This window comes from Panthera uncia (assembly GCF_023721935.1).
Source record: "Panthera uncia isolate 11264 chromosome A1 unlocalized genomic scaffold, Puncia_PCG_1.0 HiC_scaffold_17, whole genome shotgun sequence".
In the NCBI taxonomy this organism is placed as follows: domain Eukaryota; kingdom Metazoa; phylum Chordata; class Mammalia; order Carnivora; family Felidae; genus Panthera; species Panthera uncia.
This window is the reverse complement of record NW_026057577.1, coordinates 103,105,297-103,122,344: the sequence shown is the minus strand read 5'-3', so window position 1 is coordinate 103,122,344 and position 17,048 is coordinate 103,105,297. Positions and strand designations below refer to the sequence as shown.

At 37.9% G+C, this 17,048-nt stretch overlaps 1 long non-coding RNA gene across 1 annotated transcript; it reads right to left on the bottom strand.

The window, feature by feature from the left end:
* Nucleotides 1-9,768: 9,768 nt before the first annotated feature.
* On the bottom strand, nt 9,769-14,106 carry LOC125934486 (uncharacterized). Its single transcript, XR_007461436.1, has 2 exons — nt 10,737-14,106; nt 9,769-9,997 (listed from the first exon to the last, which is right to left on the bottom strand). It is a non-coding gene; the product is annotated as an uncharacterized LOC125934486 (long non-coding RNA).
* Between the last annotated feature and the right edge of the window lie 2,942 nt (nt 14,107-17,048).

Below are 17,048 nucleotides of genomic sequence, written 5' to 3'. Positions count from 1 at the left end.
GAAACATCAAAGAAATCACATACAAAAAAGAGTAAACATTTTAGGATTCCAGTCATATAAATTGTAGAACATGAAAAGGTACCTATTATAAGTGGCAGGCTTATCATTTCTGTGTAGAAAGGATGGGGTGGCAATCTGGTTGAGGGCAAGTTTGGGGAGACAATTTTAAACTACTTGTACATAGCATTTTGAATAAATATAAGGAATCTCTACTACCCAGACTGAGGGTTGGCGAGGGGACATTAAAACCCCCTAAAATAATACCCCTGAGGTCACCAGTGGGTAATACTTAAAGACATTGTCAGCACCCAGCACCTAGCTCCCCAGAGTCAATATGGGTTCTAACTCCTCTTAGCCGGTTCTTCAGGTTTTTTTTTTAATTCTATGAGCCATCTGTATTGATAGAATAAATACCTTTTTTTGTTTAACTTACACAGAGTTGGTTTCTATTACTTGCACCACAGAAGGCTGATATGGTGGGGACCCGGGCACCCGATGGGATGAGGTGATCTTTAAAGTCTCTTTTGATGCTGTGGTTCTAAGATAAGCACAAATAGAATTAAACCTCTCTCAAAGGAATCAATAGTTACAGATGTGCTGGGGAGACAATACTTGACTTGGTATCTCAAACAGATATGTTGGCTGTAGACACTTTAAGACAATGAAATAAAGTATAATTTGCAGCCTTGGGGATATAGTTCCAGAAACTGGCTCAAAGTACACTTACTAGTGACACTCAGCAAAATTTGGAAGGAGACTCTGCCAGAATACCATCATCCATTCCATTGAGAATGATGTCAACACATAATAAAATAATTGAGTGAATGTTGCGGGGAGCAGGAATCTGTAAACATAAAGAGGATAATGGAATCATAAACATTAATCAGCACCAGGAACAAACAGGGCTAAAGGAAACCTGAAGAATTCTCTAACAGGATTCAAGTAACTCTCTTGCCAGAAAATAACCATACTTCATATATCTGATTGTCATTCCTATATGTAGTGTATCTTATATATATTGGGAAATCTTCTAATGTCTGCTCACTGTGGTTTGGATCTCAGCTTAGGTATAGTAATGAACACTGAGGGGAAAAAAGCATATTTTTACTCTGAATTGGAGTGGGTAGGTGGTAAGAGTATATAGTTCTACTAAATTTGGCATAGAAAAAAGTTTCTATTGATTCAAAATCAACTTCTTTATGAAAATTTCTTCTGAAAAGCAATCCCCCTAGTTTTTTGGGGTTTTTTTGCAGATAAGAGCAGTGTTTCAGGTAAGACAAAAAGCATTCTGTTCCGTTGAAACTGACCCCTCAGCTTTTGGGCTTCTAATGGCAGATTAAATTCACCTCAGCAAGAAAATTAAATCACAAAAAAATAACTTTTGTAATGCGGGAAATAGCTGGTAGATTGATCTTTATGAATTTCCTTATTTCTTTACCTTATAATGGTTTTTCTTAATGGCAGCACCAGCATTAAGAAAACAAAACACATTTGATAGAAATTCTTTGTCTTCCCTTTTTAAATTATTTAGTAACATTGGGTAGCTAAGAAATTGTCTGTGCTCCTATAAAACTCCCTATGCTAATTGTGGCCAGCAAATTAGTAATTATAACTGATTATACAAAGCAGGAAAGGGCCACACTAATGCTAGGGAGTAAAACGTGCAATTAGATGGCTCAGCTTTAGACGTCTTCACTCTGAATCTCTGTGAAGAATGAAGAAGAAAGCTCTGTACCAAAATTGAAGGGGACCAGTTTTCTGATTGTGTCCTAGGGGATTTGGATAAAGCTCAAGCAATTTGAAGCATACCCTCAGGTTGTACTCAGCAGAATTCCTGACCTCTGCCACATCCTATCTATCATAAGCCTTTATCAGGAGAAGATGCCAAATCACAAGCCATTTGGTGGCATATAATTGCTTCGACATTGACAGCAGAGGAGTATATATCATCTCCTCTGTTAAAAAGGGAGTGAGTGTTTCAAATGGAAGAAGACTGACTATAAAAGCAAATTTAAATAAACACAAAAAGGAAGCTAAACCAATACTAAATGGAAAGGAATATCAACATAAAATGAAAGCTTAAATACAGATTGAAAAAACAATAATGTATGATTTCTAATCAGACTCTTTATGGTCTATTAGAAAATTGAAGAATCAAGAGTTGAAAGAATCAAGAGTTGAAAGAAAGAAAGGAAGGAAGGAAGGAAGGAAGGAAGGAAGGAGGGAAGGAAGAAAGAAACTTAGAACAGCTTATGGAATCTTGGACTGATTTTAGATGGTGTATGAAGTATTGTGGTTGGTTCACAGATACAAAATTAAATAATACGGATCCATCAGTCTCAATTCTTTTGCTTACATCAAGAGGGAAGTCTCAGGGCTAGTCTGTCTTCAATTTCTCTTTAACACCTCCAAAACTCCCTTTAAAAAGGAAAAACAGAGCAGATTACAGGCTCTGAGCCTTAGGCAGACAATAACATCTACTCAAATTTAACTACATTATGTTGTTTTTATTACATCTATTTTTGTGGTTACTCTATTTATGGCAAGTGAACTGGTTTCCATTTGTAATCGGCCTATAAATTATTTTCTTTATTTACATTTTTAAAAACCGAGTCAACTTAAGGACAAACATTAGATAAATTAGAGTACTGGGTGCAAAAACAGAAAATCAGTAATGGGTTCAATGAAGTTGGGCAAAAATGTTATAATGTCCCTGAAATGACTTCAGTTAAGAAAAATTAGCTTAAAATCACAGACTGTTAGAGTTAGAGGTGAGTCGGAGCTAGCAATCCAAATCCCCTCATTTTACAGGAGGAGACCAAGACCGAGAGGGCACGGTTTGCCAGGAACTGTCATCACAGTTTGTAATGGCAGAGCCAAGCTTTCATCTAAGCCTGTTGCCACGTCCACCACTGCTTTGCCATTATTTAATTTGTAGCCTTCTCAAAAGCTATATGTGTTGGAATTGGCAAGATGTGTCCAGTCCACAATGGTGTCAAAGTGAGAAGGCAGGCCACAAAGGAATTTAGATTTGCTAACGCAGATCGAACTTGTGCAACTTGCAAAACTACAGTGACATCTAGTGGTATTGTTTGATAATGTAACTCGATGCAACCCTTGCTTTGAGAAGGCTTCTCTTTAAAAAGCAAACATTTTATATGTAGAATATCCCTGTTTGAGTTTGTTTTCTCATGAATAGATGTATTTTTAACAAGAATACAACATAAAAGTTGTGTCCTTGTGCAGCATAACAGAGGCACGTGTTGATAGTTTGTCCTATCATTGACGATGTTAATTTTGACTGTTTGGCTAAAATGCTATCAGCCAGTTACCGTCCTTTCCTTTCTAATCAGTAAGTGATTTGTGGGACAATATTTCCAAGCTTTGTAAATATCGTTTTCTTCAAACTTTCATCTACTAGCTTTTGTATCCATTGATAATCCTTGCCTGAATTCTTCATTATTATAATGGTTGCGAAATGGTCATTCTCTAGTTCTGTCATCATTTTACTGAAAGAATAGCTTTCCGTCTTATTTATGTTTGTATATATTTATTAGTATGGACTCATGAATTATAATATCATCTATAATCTACATAATAGATTATATTTATTGATATCCAATATGGCTGACATAATTAGAGCAGATATGTAAAATTTCTCTAGGGTCTCAACCAAGTATGTCCTCTCTCTCACCTCTGGGTCTTTGCTCTTGCTGTTCCCTCTCATTTGAAGACCTCTTCCCAATAGATAATAGTAGGTAAGAATTCATGAGTATATTCATGTATGTATTACATAGTAGATATTTCATATAAAGTATTATATAGAGTATAGATTATATATTCATGTATAGGTTACAGACTATAATCTATATATACTCAATACATTATGTATAGGTTTATACTATACATTATCTATCACTATTGTTATTTATTCTATTCAAAAATACAAATGTCATGAAAGTCAGAAAGTATGAGGAATTGTTCTAATTATAAGGAGACTTAAGAAATGTAACAACGCAATGCAATGCATAATCCTGGATTAGATTCTGCACAGGGTGTGGGAAAGGAGTTGTAAACAGCTGTAAAGGACATTAATGGGCTAACTGATGAAATTTGAATAATCCTATGATTTAGATACTCTGGGTTAAATAATAATACTATACCAGTGTTAAATATCCTCTTTTGATCATTTTACTGTGATTATGTAAGAAAATGTTCTTGCCTTAGAAACTGCACACTAAAATATTTAGGGATAAAGCAGCACTATGTCTGAAGCTTATTCTTAAGTGGTTCAAAAAATAATGTGTGTGTGTGTGTGTGTGTGTGTGTGTGTGTGTGTGTGTTGAGAGAGCAAATGTCAAGAAAATGCAGCAAAATTGTAACAATCAGTCAATCTAGGTGAAGGACACACAGAAGTTCTTTGTACTATTCAAATAACTTTTCTGTAAGTTTGAAATTACATCAAAATAAAGTTACCCTAAAAGGGAAAATAAAGTTTTGTGACATTTTAATGTCTTATTTACTGAAAAACAAATGAAAAAAGAGCAAAGCAAATCAGTAAATTCGTACCTAGCAGCTTGAGAATTTCAAAGTCTCAGCTACTAAGTTTCTTTCCACTGCTGCATACAGTTTGAAGTAAAGCCCCACTCTTTTCATTAGGGAATTATCATGCTAGTCAAGGAAATCTATTATAAATTACTAGTTTAAATTCCCCAGATGTCTGAAGAATTCCTCAAAGGCACACATATTTTTATAAAAGCTCACACATTTAATATCATCACACACAAAGGACTTTTATCCAGGTTGGGTTCTGGCATTGAACCAACCAGCTGTGATTACCCTTAATTTGGAATAGAAGAAGCTATGAGGAAAAAAAAATGCTCTGAAATATAATTCTTATCTTAAAAGGAAGAGGAAGTGGTACAGATGCAGTTGGAGAAAGGGACTCACTGGGTGTGGGAGGAAGTTGCTGGGAATATTGTAGAGAGAGAAAAATCAAAATACAAAAAAATCTCAGGATTTGGATAGAATCACAGTTGTCAGACTTACTAGCTGTGTGGTCTGTGGGATTGATTTATTTAACCACTAGAACCTCAGTCTCTCGCCTGTAGAATTAGAACTATTCCCAGTGAGTAATCTATACCTGGCACTCACTGTAAGTATTGACTGACCTCTAAGTCCTGGGCCAAGCAGGATGTGGTAGTAGATAAATGGATAATGTCTGGCTGCTGGGGCATCCTGATCTCTTGCCTGCACCACCACAGCCTCTTAACAGGGTTCTACCATCCACTTTTGTGAATCCTTCCAATTCATGTTCCACACAACAGCAGAATGACCTTCCTAAAAGATAGTCTTCAGCTCCATGCCTAAACTTCCTAATGTGGTACACTGGCCCCTTTGTCACCTCATGGCCTTGTCCCCGAGTATCTCTCTAGGCTCTCTTTCTCCAGTCTCTAAGCTCTACTACTGGCTAATAGACCTTTGTGCAATGATATATAGGCTCTATCTATACCTTGAAGGTCCAGTATGGCAGCCACTAGCCATACATGGCTATTGATCACTTGAAATGTGGTTAATGTGACTGAGAAACTGAATTTTTAATTTTTGAAATTTCATTTAAATTTATTTATTTTTTCTGCTTTATTTTATTTTATTTTGATTTTATTTTTTAAAATTTACACCCAAGTTAGTTAGCATATAGTGCAACAATGATTTCAGGAGTAGATTCCTTAGTGCCCCTTACCCATTTAGCCCAACCCCCCTCCCACAACTCCTCTAGTAACCCTCAGTTTTTTCTCCATATTTCAGTCTTTTATGTTTTGTCCCCCTCCCTGTTTTTATGTTATATTTGTTTCCCTTCCCTATGTTAATCTTAAAGTCCTCAGATGAATGAAGTCATATGATTTTTGTCTTTCTCTAATTTCACTTAGCATAATAGCCTCCAGTTCCATCCACATAGTTGCAAATGGCAAGATTTCATTCTTCTAGATTGCTGAGTAATACTCCATTGTATATGTATACCACATCTTCTTCATCCATTCATCCATCAATGGACATTTGGGTTCTTTCCATACTTTGGCTATTGTTGATAGTGCTACTATAAACATGGGGGTGCATGTGTCCCTTTGAAACAGCACAGCTGCCTCCCATGGATAAATGCCTAGTAGTGCAATTGCTGGGTTGTAGAGTAGTTCTATTTTTAGTTTTTTGAGGAACCTCCATACTGTTTTTCAGAGTGGCTGCTCCAGCTTGCATTCCCACCAACAATGCAAAAGAGATCCTCCTTCTCCACACCCTCGCCAATATTTGTTGTTGCCTGAGTTGTTAATGTTAGTCATCTTGACAGGTGTTAAGGTGGTATCTCATTGTGGTTTTGACTTGTATTTCCCTGATGATGAGTGATGTTGAGGAAATTTCATTTAAATTTAAATAGCCACATGTGGCTAGTGGGTACCATATTGGACACAACAGACACATGAAGCTTCTTTAGGTTCCCAACCAACTACACCTCTCTTGCCTCTGGGTCTTTACCCTTTTGCTATTCTCTTTCATTTGAAGACCTACCTTCTCTTTGTCCTTTGTCTCAGCCTAAACATCACTTGTTAAATGCTTTTATAGAACAGGATGTACATAATCTTTGCCACTGACAAAATTTTAACCATCTTTAATTTGTGAAAGTAAGGCTATATTTCAAAGCAATGATAACACTTTAACTGTGCCTCTTGATTTCCACTGACAGATGTGCAAGGTGTTTTTCTTTTTGCCCTTGGCTATTTATTAATCCAATGAGTAGGGGGCGTCACTGAGTGGTCATAGGTCATGATTCATGCCATCAATGTGGTTATTTGGCTTTCACATTTTTAAAATGGAGCCAAAATTTTAAATGGAAGAGACTTCATTAAAAATCTTCGTTCCCAGATGCTCTGGGAAAAAAAAAAAAAAAACAAAACAAAACAGAACATCTGGATGCACATTCACTTCTACTCAGCAATAACCAGCTAGACTCATTCCAAAATGGTCGTCACTAGCCACATATGGCTATTTAAATTTAAATTAATAAAAATTAAATAAAATTCAAAATTCAATTCTTCAGTCACACTAGCCACATTTCAAGTGCTCAAGTCACACATGGCTAAAGGCTACTATCCAGTTGGACAGGGCAGCTACAGAACATTTCGATCAACATAGAATGTTCTATTGAGCTACATTTCCTAGAGTGTAGTTAGGAGACAGGGAGTAGATGCCAGCTTAAGGGGCAGGAGCTCCTAAGCTACTATTGAGTATTTTTTTAAATGTTTATTTATTTAATTTTGAGAGGGAGAGAGAAAGAATGAGCAGAGGAGGGGCAGTGAGAAAGGGAGAGAGAATCCCAAACAGGCTCCACACTGTCAGGGCAGAGACAGACACGGGGCTCCAACTCACAAACCAAGAGATCATAACCTGAACCAAAATCAAGAGTCAAGACACTTAACCAACTGAGCTGCCCTAGGTTTCTTATTGAATATCACAGTGGGAATGGACCTAGATTTTCTGATATTTCCCAAGAACTCAAGAATCCAGATTTTTTATGTGAAACCTCCCAATTTGTAAATCCTAGCTCAAATGTTTTAGAAATATTGTCTAAGCAAAACAAAGCAAGTTTTGTCGGTCAGATTGATCCCCTAGGTGCCAATTTGCCAGCTCTGAGCCCAAAGTTTGGCAGAGGCATCAGAGATCAGCGTGCCTGAGGTTGAGAATACAAAGGTTCAGTGTTGGACAGGCTGGGATGGGGGCGGGGGTGGGTGGGAGGTACACCCATGGCCTTTTAGAAATCAATCTTCCACCGCCAGCAACATAAAACACAGAGGCTCCCATCTTCCAAGTTCACTTTTTTTGTGAGTTGTGCAACATAGCTCATAATAACAAAAATATAAGTGCCCCTTAAATTTTCAGCTGTGCTTCATCTTTTCTAAGGGAGAGGGAAAGAATTTCAGAGTAAATTTGGAAAGACTAGTGGGTTTGGGGAAAGATTTATTGAACTAGAAAGAAAATGGGAATTTTTTTTTTTTTTTTAGTTATTTTTTTTTTTTTAATTTTTTTTTCAACATTTTTTATTTTATTTTTGGGACAGAGAGAGACAGAGCATGAACGGGGGAGGGGCAGAGAGAGAGGGAGACACAGAATCGGAAACAGGCTCCAGGCTCCGAGCCATCAGCCCAGAGCCTGACGCGGGGCTCGAACTCACGGACCGCGAGATCGTGACCTGGCTGAAGTCGGACGCTTAACCGACTGCGCCACCCAGGCGCCCCAGAAAATGGGAATTTATAACGCTTATAAGGTTATCTCTCAGTGATGTAATACTTCTCTTGGGAAGGAAGTAGTTTTATATTTTAAAATTCTCTAAACCAAGACTTGACTCTCCAGTCACAAACACCGTCCATCTGTTCCTGCAAACAGTGCGATCGCATGGTCTGGACCATTGGGTGGGATCATTATAACCACAAAGAGAGCATTTTCCTAATAAATAGTACAAGGACACTTTTTAAAGAATTTCATTTATTTTTTTAAGGGGTGCCTGGGTGGCTCGGTCGGTTGGGCGTCTGACTTCAGCTCAGGTCATGATCTCACCATCCGTTGCTTCAAGCCCCGTGTCGGGCTCTGTGCCGACAGCTCAGAGCCTGGAGCCTGCTTCTGATTCTGTGTCTCCTCTCTCTCTCTCTGCCCCTTCCCCGCTCATGCTCTGTCTCTCTCTCTCTCTCTCTCTCTCTCTAAAATAAAATAAAATCATAAATAAAAAAATAAAGAATTTTATTTTTTAAATGTTTATTTATTTTGAGAGAGAGAGAGCATGAGAGATAGAATCCCAAGGAGACTCAGCACTGTCAGTATAGAGCCTGATGCAGGACTCAAATTTACGAGCCCGAGATCATGACCTGAGCCAAAATCAAGAGTTGGACACTTCCCCGACTGAGCCACCCAGGTACCCCAGCACAAAGACATTTTATAGCTAACAGTTTCCAAATTCCATATCCTGACGGGCTGTGGCTTGCCATATAGTAAGATTTATTCTGCACCCTGACTTTGATTTACTTGTTTCCCTTTTATAAAAAATTTACCAAAAAATTGATTCCAATTGATAGTTTTAAATATTATATCTCAGAAACTTTCACTGTTCTGTATTTTCACCAAAGCTCACATATAACACCTTTTAATTTAACAAAGCAGCTCTCTTGAATGCAACATAATACACATGGATATTTGGATATTGTTTTGAGGTGAGCAGAAATGCTAGGAAGAACACTAGACTGGAATTCAGAAATCTAAGCACTGTTCCCAGTGCAACCGTCAACTGTGTGTGGTCTTGGATGGTTGAACAGTTGGCTCTCTTATAAAACAGGGCAGGTGATCTAGATTTCTGAAGACTGGGTTACTTCTAAAATTCTATGGTTCTTCAATTCTGTATGTTTATGGGGGGGGAAAAACTGACAACGTAAAACTGAAAACATAGTTTCAGACATTTCTAGATGGTTAATCAACCAAAACGGTCGGTAGACTAGGTCAGGTCTCACACGTGTACCTGCACTGACATGCTGTTCCACTGCAGGCTTTGCTGTTCCACTGCAGAAGCCCTGTAAACTGCTGGAATACTTACCCATAAATGTTTCTCAGAGGCAAATGTCTTTGTGTGTATTTCTTCTCTAAGAATCATCTTCCATAAAAGCAGTAGTTCCAAAAACAAGGAACCACCCCCCTCACCAAAACAGTAGGAATATTTGCCCTAGATCAAAGTTGGTTCTCGCATTTTAGTGGATCAGAATCATCTGCAAAATTGATACAAAGAACAAATAGGCTCCTTCCCAAACGTACCCAGTCGGAATCCACGGGGTTGGGCCCAAGCATATTTTTCACAAGCTTCCTATCTCCTTCCAACGCTCAACAAAGATGGAGAAACACTGGCCCAAGTCCATGTAACAATGTGGTGATATCACAGAATGCAAACTTCACGTGTAGAATCAAACTGAAAATACATTCAAATGAGACACTTGGTCACTGATTCTGTTCAATGACTACTATAATTAAAGAAAAATGAAAATACAGATTCTACACTTTCACAAATGAACATCAGATTTATCCACATTGCTCCTGGTTCTCTTATATTTTTCACTTTAATCAATACAGAGGTATTTGCACTATACAATGTGAGCAGCCAAGTTTGCCAGTAATCATAGCACCTCCTACTTGAACAGAAGTTTGATGATAACAATCTAATTTTTGAAAGCAGGTAGTGGTGGAGACAGGATCTGGGGTGAAATCAGAAAGCCTACTTGACCCACTTCAGCTCCTGCCAACTGTTACCAGGCAGGAATGAACAACTTCATGCAGCCAGCTCTTCCAAGTTTCCAAGAGAAGCCAGAAATTGGATTTGTATGTACGAGCCTGCAATTTTTAAATGGTTGGCAACGAATTTAAATGTTTTTTTTTTTTTAAATTCATTTAGGGGTGCCTGGGTGGCTCAGTCGGTTGAGTGTCTGACTTCGGCTCAGCTCATGATCTCATGGCTTGTGAGTTTGAGCCTCACGTTGGGCTCTGTGCTGAGAGCTCAGAGCCTGGAGCCTGCTTCGAATTCTGTCTCCCCGTCTCTTTTTGTCCCTCTCCCACTCGCTCTGTCTCTCTCTTTAATAATTAATTGATTAATTAATTAATTAAAAAATATTTTAAAAATAATTAAAAAAATAAAAATTCATTTAAAAGTACACCTTTAGAAGATGGTCAAGATGTTGGAGCGGCATGGAGACCCTGAGTTTGTCTTGTCTCTGAAACACAGCCAGATCAGCACCAAACCATTTTGAATACCTAGGAAATCAATCTGAGGATTAACACAACAATCTGCATAACTTGAGCCACAGAACTCAGCAGGTACATGGTGTGGAGAGGTGAACTGGGGGAGAGAAAAGCCACAGAGGATAGAGAGCTGTTTTTGTGGAGAGAGGACAGAAAGAGAGAAAGGGAGAGATTGTGGTGCATTGGGATGTGCAAGAAAAGCACTCCCCTGAAAGTAGCTGGAAAGAAAGAGAGAGTAAGAGTGAAAACACTAGCAGGGGACTGAACAAGAAATCTGTTCCCCAAAACCATTGGTGGGAAGCAAGGAGAGGGTTTCAATACCATCAGGATTTTATAAACAGTGGAGCACAGAGTCTGAAGTTTTGGAGCTCAGTGCCTAGTGGTGCTCTGGTGAGGAAACAGGATGAATTCCCAGAAGCAGGCAGTGCAGTCTGAGGGGTCCATGTGCCACACAGGGAGAAGTGGTTGCCCTGTTTGGAGTGCATTTGGTAGAGGCATATGGCCTCCCCACAGGCAAAGGTCTTAGCAGATGTTTGCCACTATGTTTGCCGCTACTGGGACAAAGTCTCCAGAGTGTGGTGAAACCTGGCGCTGGCTGTGTGTTGTGATTTGCCATAATTTCTGAACCTCTGCCACTGCATGATTGCAAGAAACTCTTCTGGGGCAAGCCGGCACCCTGCCATTGCTCAGCAAGATCCTTCCCCCAGAGAATTGGTACAGGTCCAAGCCACAGTGGTCTCAGAAGCATGGGGTTTTGCAACACAGCCCCATCTGAGATAAAACTCTGGAGGGAGGTGCTACCTGGCAGGTGAACAGCTTGGACACGGACGGGGTGGAGGAGAGGAGTGGACAGAGGCCTGAGACAAAGAAGAGATATTTGATCAAAGGTCGGTGAGAGTGCAAAGTTTCTGTGCCAGAGACTAGGGAGCTGGATGAAGCCATTTCCACCTCTCCCACACAGCTGCATGCACATCGCACTGACCCACCCCAGTAAGCTAAGCAGTGCCACCTGGTGGATAATGGAGCCCTTACACCAAGCCCCCCACCAACTGCGCCCTCCAAGCACATTCCCTAGAAGACCAGCACAAGTCACTCCACCTGCTTAGTGCACAGACTATAGAAGACTTCATACTTTCAGTCCTAGAGAAAACAGGATGTAACTTCTTTAGGTTTCATTCTGTTTTCTGGTTCCTTTATCTGTTCATTTTCTTTGCTTCTGTTTTTGCTTAAATTGTTTTATTTTTTCTTTTTTTCCCTTTCTTTCTTTTCTTCCCCATTCTTGGATACAGAAAAGAGAAAATTTTATTTTTTATTACTTTATTTTTAAATGTTTTATTCTATTTCATTTTCTTTATTCATTTTATTCTATTTTATTATATATATTTTTCATTTTTAAATTTTTTCTTACTTTTTTTTCTTTTCTTTCCCTTTTTTCTCTATTCTATCAAGTTTCTTTTAACAACCAGACCAAAATGCACCTAGGATCTAGCTTTCTTTATTTGATTTTTTGTTTTGTTTTTAATTTTTTAATTTTAATTTTTAATTTTATTAATTTTTTCTTCCTTCAAAATGACAAAATGAAGGAATTCACCCCAAAAGAAAGAACAGGAGGAAATGATAGACAGGGGCTTAATCAACATACATATAAACAAGATGTCTGAACTAGAATTTAGAACCACAATAATAATACTAGCTGGGGTTGAAAAAAGCATAGAATATTTTTCTGTGGAGATTAAAGAAATAAAATCTAGTCAGGACGAAATTAAAAATGCTATCACCAAGATGCAATCTCGGGTGAATGCCACGAAGGCAAGAATAGATGAGGCAGAACAGTGAATTGGTGATTTAGAAGATAAAATTATGGAGAATAATGAAGCAGAAAAAAAAAAGAGGGATGGGTATTGAGGAGGGCACCTTTTTGGATGAGCACTGGGTGTTGTATGGAAACCAATTTGACAATAAACTTCATATATTGAAAAAAAAGAAAGAAAAAAAAAGAGGGAAACAAAGGCAAAATGTCACAATACAAAACTTAAAGAACTCAGTGACTTATTAAAAAGGAATAACATCTAAATCATAGAGTCCCAGAAGATGAAGAGAGAGAAAAAGGGGCAGAAGGTTTATGTGAGCAAATTATAGTGGAAGACTTTCTAATCTGGAGAAAGACACAGACATCAAAATCCAAGAAGCACAGAAAACTCCCATTAGATTCGACAAAAAAACAACAAATCATAGTCAAATTCATGAAATATACAGACAAGGAAAGAATTATGAAAGCAGCAAGGGAGAAAATGTCCTTAACCTATAAGGGAATACAGATCATGTTCACAGCAGACCTATCCAGAAACTTGGCAGGCCAGAAAGGAGTAGCAGGATTTATTCAACATGATGAATCAGAAAAATATGCAGTCAAGAATTCTTTATCCAGCAAGACTGTCATTCAAAATAGAAGGAGAGATAAAGAGTTTCCCAGACAAACACAAACTAAAGGAGTTTGTGACCACTAAATGCCCTGCAAGAAACTTTAAGGGGGATATTTTGACTGGAGAAAAGACAAAACAAAACAAAACAGACCAAAAGCAACAAAGTCTAGAAAGAACCAGAGAACACCTCCGAAAACACCAACTCAAAAGGCAACACAATTGTGCTAAATTCATGTCTCAGTACTCACTCTAAGTGTCAATGGACTAAATACTCCAATTAAAAGACATAGGGTATCAGAACAGATAAGAAAACAAGACCTATATGCTGCTTGCAAGAGACTCATTTTAGACCTAAAGGCACCTGCAGATTGAAAGTAAGGGGATGGAAATCATCATTCAAAAGAAAGCTAGAGTAGCCATACTTATATCAGACAAACTAGATTTTAAAATGAAGACTGTAACAAGAAATGAGGAAGGACATTATATCGTAATTAAGGGGTCATCCAACAAGATCTAACAATTGTAAATATTTATGCCAACATGGAAGCACCCAAATATATAAATCAATTAATCACAAACAAGAAACTCATTGATAACAGTACCATCATAGTAGGGGACTTCAACTCCCCACTTAGAGCAATGGACAAGATCATCTAAGCAGAAAATCGACAAGGAAACAATGGCTTTGAATGATACACTGGACAGATGGACTTAACAGATATAGTCAGAACATTTCATCCTAAAGCAGCAGAATACACATTCTTCTTGAGTGCACATGGAACATTCTCCAGAATAGATCACATACTGGGTCACAAATCAGCCCTCAAAAAGTAAAAAAAAATCGAGATCATACCTTGCATATTTTCAGATCACAATGCTATGAAACTCAAAATCAACAACAAGAAAAAAAATGGAAAGACAATGAACACTTGGAAACTAAAGAACATCATACTAAAGAATAAATGGGTGAATAGATTAACCAAGAAATTAGAGAGGAAATTAAAAAGTACATGGAAGCAAATGAAAATGAAAACATTACAGTCCAAAACCTCTGGGATGCAGCAAAAGCAGTCATAAGAGGGAAGTATATAGCAATCCAGGATGTCCTAAAGAAGGAAGAAAGGTCTGAAATATAGAACCTAACCTTACACTTAAAAGAGCTGGGAAAAGAACAGCAAATAAAGCCCAAAACCAGCAGAAAAAGGGAAATAATAAAGATTAAAGCAGAAATCAATGATAGTGAAATTAAAAAACAACAACAGTAGAACAGATCAATGAAACCAGAAGCTGGATCTTTGAAAGAATTAACAACATTGATAAACCACTAGCTGGATTGATCAAAAAGAAAAAGGAAAGGACCCAAATAAATAAAATCATGAATGAAAGAGGAGAGATCATGGGGCCCCTGGGTGGCTCAGCTGGTTAAGCGTCCAGCTTCAGCTCAGGTCATGATCTCATGGTTCGTGAGTTTGAGCCCCACGTCAGGCTCTGTGCTGACAGCTCAGAGCCTGGAGCCTGCTTCAGATTTGGTGTCTCCTTCTCTCTCTGCCCCTCTCCCACTTGTGCTCTGTTTCTCTCTCTCTCAAAAGTAAATAAATGTAAAAAAAAATTCTTTTTTAAATAAAAAAAGAAAGAGGAGAGATCACAACCAACACCACAGAAATACAAACAATAATAAGAGAACATAATGAACAATTATATGCCAACAAATTGGGTAATCTGGAAGAAATGGAGAAATTCCTAGAACCATATAAACTACGAAAACTGAAACAGGAAGAAATAGAAAATTTGAACAGACCGATAACCAGTAAAGAAATTGAATTAGTAATCAAAAATCTCCCAACAAACAAGAGTCCAGGGTCAGATGGCTTTCCAGGGGAATTCTACCAAACATTTAAGGAAGAGTTAACACCTATTCTTTTGAAGCTGTTCCAAAAAATAGAAATGGAAGGAAAACTTCCAAACTCATTCTATGAAGCCAGTATTACCTTGATTCCAAAACCAGACAAAGACCCCACTAAAAAGGAGAACTATAGACCAATTTCCCTGAGGAACATTGATGCAAAAATTCTCAATAAGATACTAGCAAACTGGATCAAACAATACATTAAAAGAATCATTCACCACGATCAAGTGGGATTTATTCCTGGGATGCTGGTTCAATATCCGCAAATCAATCAATGCGATACATTACATTAATAAAAGAAAGGATAAGAACCACATGATCCTCTCAAAGGATGCTTAAAAAGCATTTGACAAAATACAATATCGTTTCTACAACATCGTTCTTGATAGAAGGATCATACTTCAATATCAGAAAGGCCATAATATGAAAGACCCACTGCTATTATCATCCTCAATGCAGAAAAACTGAGATCTTTCCCCCTACCATCAGGAATACGACCAGGATGTCCACTCTCACCACTGTTATTCAACATAGTGTTGGAAGTCCTAGCCTCAACAATCAAACAGCACAAATAAATAAAAGGTATCCAACCAGCGAGGGGGAGGTCAAACTATCATTCTTGGCAGATGACATAATACTCTATGTAGAAAACCCAAAAGACTCCACCAAAACACTGCTAGAACTGATTCATGAATTCAGCAAAGTCACAGGATATAAAATCAATTCACAGAGATCGGTTACATTTCTATACATCAATAATGAAGCAGAAGAAACAGACATCAAGGAATCAATCCCATTTTCAATTGCACCAAAAGCCATAAAATACCTAGGAATAAACCTAACCAAAGAGGTGAAAAATCTATACACTGAAAACTACAGAAAGCTGAACAAACTGTAGAAAGAACTTATAGAAACTATAGAAAGAAAGTGAAGAAGACACAAAAAAATGGAAAAATATTCCATGCTCATGGATTGGAGGAACAAATATTGTTAAAATGTCAATACTACCCAAAGCAATCTACATATTCAATGCAATCCCTATCAAAATAACACCAGCATTCTTCACAGTGCTAGAACAAACAATCCTAAAATTGGTATGGAACCAGAAAAGACCCCAAATAGCCAAAGCAATTCTGAAAAAGAAAACCAAAGCTGGAGGCATCACAATTCTAGACTTCAAAGTGTATTACACAGCTGTAATCATCAAGACAGTATGATACTGGAACAAGAACAGACACATAGATCAATGGAGCAGAATAGAGAACCCAGAAATGGACCCACAAACATATGGCCAACTAATCTTTGACAAAGCAGGAAAGAATATCCAATGGCAAAAAGACAGTCTCTGCAACAAATGGTGTTGGGAAAACTGGACAGCAACATGCAGAAGAATGAACCTGGACCACTTTCTTGCACCATACACAAAAATAAACTCAAAATGGATGGCAGATCTATGAAAAGGCCTTTAACCTTGGCCAAAGCAACTTCTTACTTGACATATCTCCAGAGGCAAGGGAAACAAAAGCAAAAATGAACTTTTGGGACCTCATCAAGATAAAAAGCTTCTGCACAGTGAAAGAAAAAAATCAGCAAAACTAAAAGGCAACCGATGGAATGGGAGAAGATATTTGCAAATGACATATCAAATAAAGGGTTAGTATCCAAAATCTATAAAGAACTTATCAAACTCAACACCCAAAAAAACAATCCAGTGAAGAAATGGGCAAAACACATGAATAGACACTTTTCCAAAGAAGACATCCAGATGGCTAACAGACACATGAAGAGATGCTCAACATCATTCATCATCAGGGAAATACAAATCAAAACCACAATGAAATACTACCTCACACCTGTCAGAATGGCTAACATGAACAACTCAGGCAACAACAGATGCT